This window comes from Chlorocebus sabaeus, chromosome 21 (genome assembly GCF_047675955.1).
Source record: "Chlorocebus sabaeus isolate Y175 chromosome 21, mChlSab1.0.hap1, whole genome shotgun sequence".
Taxonomy (NCBI): domain Eukaryota; kingdom Metazoa; phylum Chordata; class Mammalia; order Primates; family Cercopithecidae; genus Chlorocebus; species Chlorocebus sabaeus.
The window spans coordinates 85681078-85690007 of record NC_132924.1 but is presented as its reverse complement, the minus strand read 5'-3'; the positions used below and the strand labels follow the sequence as shown (position 1 = coordinate 85690007).

Here is an 8930-nt window from a genome sequence, read left to right as displayed (position 1 = left end):
TAGCAGCATAAAAATGGACTAATACAAGTTCAGGAAAAATAACTGTTGGGTACTATGCTTAGTATCTGGGTGAGAAAATAACCTGTACACTAGACCCCCAGGTCACAAGTTCACATATATAACAAACCTGTATATGTACCCCTGAATGTAAAATAAAAGTTAAAATATTTTTAAAATTAGGATAAAATCTGCATTTGTTTAAAACTCAGGCTCAGCTCTAAGGCTATCAAGGTTTAAAAGAAAGAAATTCATTAACAAAGTGATGCATTCATACTTAATTCTCCAACTTTACTGCTCACTGTAATCAACTGGGGAGCTTTTAAAAATGCACATTGTGGGCCAGGCACAGTGACTCACGCCTGTTATCCCAGCACACTGGGAGGCCAAGGTGGGCAGATCACCTGAGGTCAGGAGTTTGAGACCAGTCTGGCGAACATGGCGAAACCCCGTCTCTACTAAAAAATACAAAAATTAACTGGGTGTGGTGGCATGTGTCTGTAATCCCAGCTACTCAGGAGGCTGAGGCTGGAGAATCACTTGAACCCAGGAGGTGGAGGTTGCAGTGAGCTAAGATCACGCCACTGCACTCCAGTCTGGGTGATCACAATATGCACATTGTGTGTCATACCTCCAGAGATTCTGAAGTACAGCCTGGGCATCTGAACTTGTGTTGAGGTGAGTCTAATGTGCAGCCCCTGATGAGAAGTGCTGCTCTGGAGAACCAGTGCTCTCAACACTACAGAGTTGACTTCATGTTCACCATCTTCATAAGACTGTGTGCTCTTTGAGCAGAGTGGACTGGTTTATTTTCTGTCTACTTCTTTGGTTTCTATTTTGTTCAATTCTTTGCAAAGGTGAGTCCAAGAGAATAATGCTGCACAAATGATTTAAGGAATGCTAATTAAATAACCCATCTATTTCTGATCCTGTACCAGTGGTTTTCCTGAGTTACAGACAAAAGAACTCTACCTTATATCCACGAGAAAATATTTCTTAGGATAATAACTGTTGATAAAACTCAATATGAAAATCATTATACATTTTGTGCTTTTCATTCCAGAAACTCAACTGCATTTTAAGGATCACCTTTTTACTACCCATAATAAGTTTCTTTGGAAAGAAAGTTAAAAATTACCAATTGAGCTAAAAGAATGGTGGGGTCAGATATCTGGTGTATTTCTACTTGGTTTAGAATGTCCAGCAGTTTAGTATGGTATTTAACAACCTAAAGGAAGACATTTAACAAATTACCTGGCTTGGTCGTATTAATTTCTAGAATTTGATAGTCACCCTTATAATTACCATGGCAGAGCCTTATTTTAAGAGCTATGGGAGGTCACTAAGTAACTTTAGTATAGGAATGACATTGTTTCCTTATAGGAACTTGGAAGCAGACCAGATAGAAAAACCTAAGTTCAATTTTGGGCTACTGAATTTGAAATGTCTTTGAGACACCCAAGTAGAAGTATCAATTTAGTTACTTGGCTGTGCCCTGAGAGGAGAGGTAAATTTGCAAGTCTTTATAGACAGAAAATAACTGACGTTATGGGCAAGATGAAGGAGCTTCAGGAAAAAAAAAGAGAATGAGAAGAGTGAGGAACTACAACATATATGGTCATATACGAGAGAATTTCAACTAAAAGGGAAAAAATATAACAAATATACCTTAATCTCTTCCATATTTCTAATGACTTCTTGTATAATACTAGCAGTGGAATTATACCGTTTGTAACATATGTAATACATGTAGATAGATATAGCTCATACGGCTTATCTATATCACTGCATCTCTTCTGCCTAGTTATTGAAAAGAACTGAGTTTTTTATAGTAAAGGTGACATCTTTACTAATAAAATTATATCATTTAAAGAACTGATCCCATGGCTACCACTGGAGCCTTTCAAAGTTCTTTGTTCCCAGACTTGCACTACCATTGCAGCCATGATGCTACATATGAGACCATGTGACTAAAAAAGGTGATTTTTTACTAATTAAATCTATTTAGATGGTGAAAAAAATTAAGAGCATTTAAAGTATCCTGATTCATATTGATGTGATTTTAGAAACTGGCACTAAATATGATCTTTGTCAATTTGATCAGTAAAACATTATCCCATTATCTCAGGCAACTATATGAAATAATTTATATTATGGAAGCATAAACGGTATTGCTACGTAAGTGAGACCAAGAGATTCTCAAATACAGATTTGTGTTTAAACTGAGACCATGCAGAAAATACAGTGAATTTATCCAGTAAACTCTCTGAATTAAGTTGACATCAAAGTATGGCTACTTGTTTTCAGAGAACAAAGATTTTCAAAGAGCAAAGATTCCAATAACTGTTTCCTTGGCTGTGTGGGGAGGTCCCAAGACTGCTTAGCTAATTAGTTCTGGTAGAGTCTCTCAGAAATCTTTCAGCTGGCAGGGACTTCCAGGATGCAGCTCAGGGAGATGGGAACTCGAAAATGGTGATTTTTTTTCATTTTTTGTTTGCTTTTTAAGCTGAGAATTTCAAATCCATTTTATTAATGTTCTTAACATTGCTTGTAATATAAGCAAGCATTGTCTAACATATATTTTGGTCAACCAATTAGTATAAATTCACAGGTAAATATATTGACATGCACTCTATTTTCTGGTTTGTTAACCCCAAGAATAAAGCATCACACTACTGAATGTATCACAATTAAGTTCAAAGCCTTTTGGCATCGCTGTCTTATCTTAATGTGGTTAGATCCAGATTCATTCCAACTGATGTCTTTCTAATAGTAATGCACATACTTTTCTTAAAAGAATTGCAGTCTCTCACAAAACATCTGTATTTCTAACTGAGTCCATTGGAGATATAAACTGAAAGCATATTTGTAAATAGGGACTGTGTTTTAAAATTGGCTCTTGTTTTGTAAATTATCTTCAATTCCTGTTATTTCCTGCTCCCTACTGTCAGAGGCATTTGAACCAGAGCAACTCCATCTCTAATAGGGGTTGAGTAAAATAAAGCTGAGACCTACTGGGCTGCATTCCCAGGAGGTTAGGTATTCTTAGTTACAGGATGAGACAGGAGGTCAGCAGGACTAGAATCACAAGATACGAGTCACAAAGACCCTGCTGGTAAAACATGATGCAGTAAAGAAGCCAGTCAAAACCCACCAAAATCAAGATGGTGACCTCTGGTCGTCCTCACTGCTTATTATACGCCAATTATATGGCATTAGCTAAAAGACACTCCCACCAGCGCCATGACAGTTTACAAATGCCATGGCAACGTTCAAGAGTTATCCTATCTAAAAAGGGGACAGACCCTCAGTTCTGGAAACAGCCCATCCCTTTACCTGAAAATTCGTGAATAATACACACCTTATTTAGATATAATAAAGAAATAACCATAAAAATAGCCAACCAGCAGCCCTCAGTGCTGCTATGACTATGAAGTAACCATTATTTTATTTACTTACTCTCTTAATAAACTTGCTTTCACTTTATGAATTCGTCCCAAATTCTTTCTTGAGTGAGATCCAAGAAGTAAGTGGAAAGGGGTCAGGATCGGGACCCCTTTCCGGTAACACTACCACTTCACTTAAAAGGCAACACATCTACTTCTATGGAAATTAAAGAACTCCCAATTTTCATTCAGTCAAGCTTGTTGATATTGCCTGCTGTAAGCCTGCCCCAGCATTTGTCTTGATAGGTTGCCTCAAGTTTGTATCTGGTTGCTTTCTTACGTGCTTGGATTTGAATCCCAGCATCACCCTTTACAACCTGCATGATCCCAAGAAGGTTATTCAACCTCTCAGGTGCCACAGTTTCTTCATCAGTACGCAGGTGATACTAATAGTTCCTATCTCACATAGGCAATTAAGCGAGCACTGCAAGTGTTATGATAATCATTTTGCCTGGTTGTTTCTGTTATTGCTGTTGTTACTGGTTTTCATTTATTTGCTTGGGTTCACATATCCATAAACACATGAATTAAAATTCAGTCCCCCCGCTTCCACACACACACAAATAGATAAGCCATAGAATCATCTCTCTTCCCCTCTTCTTCTCACCCTCCACTTCACCCTCCTTCCTCCCCTCTTCCCTCTCTCCATCTCCCTGGTGGAAGCAAGGAGAATGAATCTGAGAGCAAGCCTGAGACTGGGAGAATTGGAAAACTAGACCAACCAGCCCTAGGTATTTGTGAGGGGAGGGATTACTGAGTACAGAAACAGGAAATGCATTTATAGCATGAAAAGCATCAATACTACAGTCTACGTTTTTCATGCACCTTTGCACCTTTTAAAAAGCACATGACGTTGGGACCGGGAACTGGGGCTACAATTTCCAGATCTAAAGGTCAGGGAGGGCTTTGTGGGAACTGGGATGGCCTCCTGGGAGCTGGGTCTCCTCCGCGCGGATTACCTTAGTCCGGAAGTGCGTGCGCTCACTGACCAGAGCCACGAGCAGCACCGCCAAGGCCGCTCCCTGCAGCTGGCTGTGCCTGGACCGCTTCGTCATCTGCCTCGAGCCAGGCGACCTGCTGGACAAGGACATCTGACTTCCTGGGGTTAGGTCCCAAGACGAGGAGCGGGAAGCCGCCTACTCTGGGGTGGAAAGGATTGGGGTAGGGGGTAGGAGCGAGTCATTGTCATATCTCCCTCCTAGGCGTTTTCATCAGCATCACAAAGGGACCCAGCTACCTGGGGAGGGACGGGACCCAGGGAAAGTACAACGCCCTTCTAACTGGCCACCTCGACCCCAAAGGCAGAGCCTACTGCTGCCACCCTGAATTCTTAAACAGGCAAACAAAACCTCTTCCTCTATGCTCATCAGTACGAATATTTCCGTTGATAAACCTTACTGCTGCTCCTCCATCCTCTTAATAATAATAAAAGACAAACCATTGGTTTTGACTTATGTTTTTCCCGTGCATTCTCTTGTGTTCTCCTTGCTGGTGTTCCCGGCTGTGGGCCTTCAGGTCGAGGAGTCAGTTGAAGCCTTTCTTCCCTTCATTGCTCCTGCCCCCGGTGCTTCCAGACCCCTCCTTCAGTGCCGGAGCCCCACCCTTACATTGTGAACTTCTTCCAATGTCTCATCAGTTTCCAGCCAGAATCCTGACTGATCCTCCTATATTTGCCTTAAATTCTTTAGTTATGTAGTCTGAAATTCACCTACCAGCAATAAGCTTCCTATTTAAAATGCAGGCCGGGCGCGGTGGCTCACGCCTGTAATCCCAGCACTTTGGGAGGCGGAGGCCGGTGAATCACCTGAGGCCAGGAGTTCCAGACCAGCCTGGCCAAGATGGTGAGACCCAAGATGGTGTGGCCAAGATGGGCGACAAGAGTGAAACTCCATCTCAAAAAAAAAAAAAAAAGAAAGAAAGAAAAAATAATACAGATACTACTGCATGGGTAGGCGGTCTTTTCTACCAAAATTAGAATTGTTCCATCATCCCATATTTTCCTAAAAATTTAACACAGTGGTTTCAGAGGGAAGCTAGCATAGTGGAATCAGGGAACTGTGGAGGAAAGGTACTGGGCTGCAGGTATCATAGGCATCATAGAAGCCAGGAACAATGGAAAGGAGTCCCAGGCTTCAAGAATCACTCTCCTACCTTTTCCGGTCTGGTCTGGGTGGAGTGTATTTGGCTTGTAAAGCTGGACAAAGTATTCACTTTAGTAATGCAAGTGCTAAAATGTTACAATCAAATATTTTAATGAAAAATAAAAATTTTAAAGCTAATTAAGTCTTTACCAAAATCTCTTGCAAAACACTGAGGGAAAACTCCATTTGTAATAGACAGTAAAACCTGATAATCTCTTTTCACATCTGCCCTTGTCAGTGTATGTCACACTATAATTGTCACCCCAGATTCTTCCCTCCCCTACTTCACACTTCCCAAAATTTTCCCCTATGATCCAAACAGGACAGCTATTCTGGTTTCTCAAGCATGTATTCTCTCATCTGCTGGAACTAAGAAAATGTTGGTTCTTGTTGTAATTCATCCTAAGCGTGAAAAGTTCCTTGATAAACTTTTGTCCAAACTGTCAATAAATAAATGTGTCACTAGAGAATAAAAGGAGAGAGAAAAGAAAGCAGACTTTATTTTTTAATAAGACAAGGAAATTGATCATCCTGTCTTCCTAATTTGCTATTTCTTCATGGTTAGTCAGTCGCTTTGCAATTTTTCCAAGACGCAAGACACATAGTTCAATCTCCTTCCCATGAGAGCAGTGTCTAGTTGTATTCTGAGAATTACACAATGTTTGATTTTTACAGTCCATGATACTAATGACTTCATAAGCACCTTCAGTTCCTAAAAATAAACAGATAGATGAACAAAAACAAGGATATACTTACTTGCAAGAGACTTCAAATATAAAGCTTTGTGGGAAAATATTGATGAGAATGGCCCATGGTAGCAAAATAGTTATTAATCAGATTAAAAAATATATTTCAGAAGGGACTGACAGGCTCTGCAGGTACACCTCACTTGGTGCAGAAAACAGTTGACCTGCCTTTGGACTACATAAGTCCAGCATTATTGGACAATCCCAAGAGAGATCCCCGTGCTGGGCTTTCTAGAAGATCAGTACTGAACATCATGCATGCTGGATATTCTGCCATTGCCGGCAGGTGAGGGCCACTGGGGCGTAAATCTTAGGCACAATTTCTCAGGAGGCAACCCATACCACCCCATTCCTATCTGAAATCCACGTCAAGGGCTTCTACTACCTTCCACTTTCAGTGAGTGACTTCACCCAGGGCCATTTTGGAAAATAACATCATCACTCTTGCGAATTACTTTTTTCTAAGATGATTTTCCTCTACCTGAATCATCTTACTAATTATTTCACTTTTAAAAAACCTGTGCATTGTATGTAATTTGTAAGCTTCCTTATATGTTCAGGAACAAGAAAAAAATCGAAAGGTAGAGGGGAGAAGAGTAAGGAGGGTGAGAAGAGAGAAGAGAAAAAAGGAAGAAAAGAGAGTGAATATTTTCTGTGTTGCCTTTGTCCTCCACTAATACAGACACTTATCACCACCATGTCCAGAACAGGCACAAGAGAAAGAGAAAGGAGACAGGGAGAATTGCCCTTGAGGTAGTAATTTATTCATATAATTTCATTGTCATCCTTTTTTGGAAGGATCCCACAATGTTTATCATCAGCCATGAGCTTCTTCCTACTCTCATATCTCTACTGCATTATTTCCAGTTAGATGTCTCCCTGTCACTTCAAGGTAACAATTTCTAAAATCATTTTCACTGGCTTCATCTCAATCAGCTCCCTTTCCCTGCGTTCACATTTCTATTAATGGCACCACAACTTTCTAAATCCCTCACAAATTCATTCTGTGTCATCATTGGCTCCTCCTCCCTCTTCTCTCCTTTATACCATCAATGTTTTTCATCTTCCTTACATTATCTCTCCACCATTCGTTTCTTTTTTTTTTGTGAGACGAACTCTCGCTCTGTCACCCAGGCTAGAGTATAGTAGCATGATCTCAAGTCACTGCAACCTCCACCTCCTGGGTTCAAGCGATTCTCCTGCCTCAGCCTCCTGAGTAGCTGGAATTACAGGCACGTGCCACCACGACTGGCTAATTTTTGTATTTTTAGTAGAGACAGGGTTTCACCATGTTGGTCAGGCTGGTCTGGAACTCCTGACCTCATGATCCACCCACCTTGGCCTCCCAAAGTGTTGCAATTACAGGCATGAGCCACTGTGCCCAGTCCACCATTCCTTTCTTTTGATTCTTATCCATCAGGCCCTTATCATTTTATGGTTTTAAAGGTGAATGCCAATAATTTCACAGTTTTTCTCCAGGCTCATCCTGCTTGAGGATATTCTAAACTGAAAGAAGAAATTACTGAAGAAGATAAACTAAAAAAAAAAAGTGAAAATAGTAATAATGATAATAATATTAGTTAACATTTCTTAAGCACTTTCTATTTGCCAAGTATTTCCTAAAATCCCTTGACACGAATTACCACATTTAACGTTCACAGCAAACTCACTATTTGTACCTTGCTTCGATCAGGCAGAGAAAGATGAGAGTGGATATTCCATTTTCATGGTGTTCTGGGAGTTAGAGGATCTGTACTCAAGCTCTCAAAATCATTATTTAACAAATGAGAGGGCAGAGGATATAATCTCTAAATTCCCTTTCTTGGAAATAACCTAAGTCTATCCCAGCGTTGAGATGAGAAATTTGGCATGAAATAGAAAGGGAATCATGGAATTCTTCAAATTTGATTATATTTTTTAGACTAGAAGGAGAAACTAATTCATCCATTAAAAAAATTCATCCAACAAATGTTCATTGAGCAGTTACTAATTAACACTGGCAATAGATGGTGATTTATGCCATTTCATGCTGGCTTCTCATTCACTCAAATGTTTCCTATTACTAAAGCCTTACCTGAGGTAGACAGCAGGCCAAGGAAGAAAAGAGCAGAGAAAAGGTAATGAATCTTCATGGCAAGGTAGCTCTGAAACAACAAAGTGTCTTAAAAAGGTAAACCAATATAAATGGAGATAACTTTAGAATCAGAGCTCCTGTATTTAGAAACTTTCATAGGTGAGCAGGACTTTACATGTCTTAGTTTCTCTCAGATTTCTGGGGAGCCAACTTCCCACGAGCCTTGTATACCTCCTATTTGTTTAGATCCCATTATGACATGTGCAGCCCTTATTACACCTTCAAAACACTCCTGGCTTATCCATTTCCCTCCACAGTGTCTCAGTGACCCTCTATCAGGGCTTAACCTCTGGGCCTCTTATCCCTTAAAAGATGTCTAACTTGATGGTCCTGTTGGAAGTGATACCTCTTCACCTGACCCCATTTTCACTCCCTCCACACAGGACCAATGCTGGCCCTTATTCTTTGTACTCCTTTCTTGGACTGCTCATCATGTTCACCAAGATCAAGGCTGCCCTTGTTAATA

The 8930-nt window shown here is 40.3% G+C and overlaps 1 long non-coding RNA gene across 1 annotated transcript; it reads right to left on the bottom strand.

Annotated features, from left to right (window-relative positions):
* Nucleotides 1–6054: 6054 nt before the first annotated feature.
* LOC119626219 (uncharacterized) lies at nt 6055–8616 on the bottom strand. Its single transcript, XR_005242377.2, has 3 exons — nt 8405–8616; nt 7651–7866; nt 6055–6296 (listed from the first exon to the last, which is right to left on the bottom strand). It is a non-coding gene; the product is annotated as an uncharacterized lncRNA (long non-coding RNA).
* Between the last annotated feature and the right edge of the window lie 314 nt (nt 8617–8930).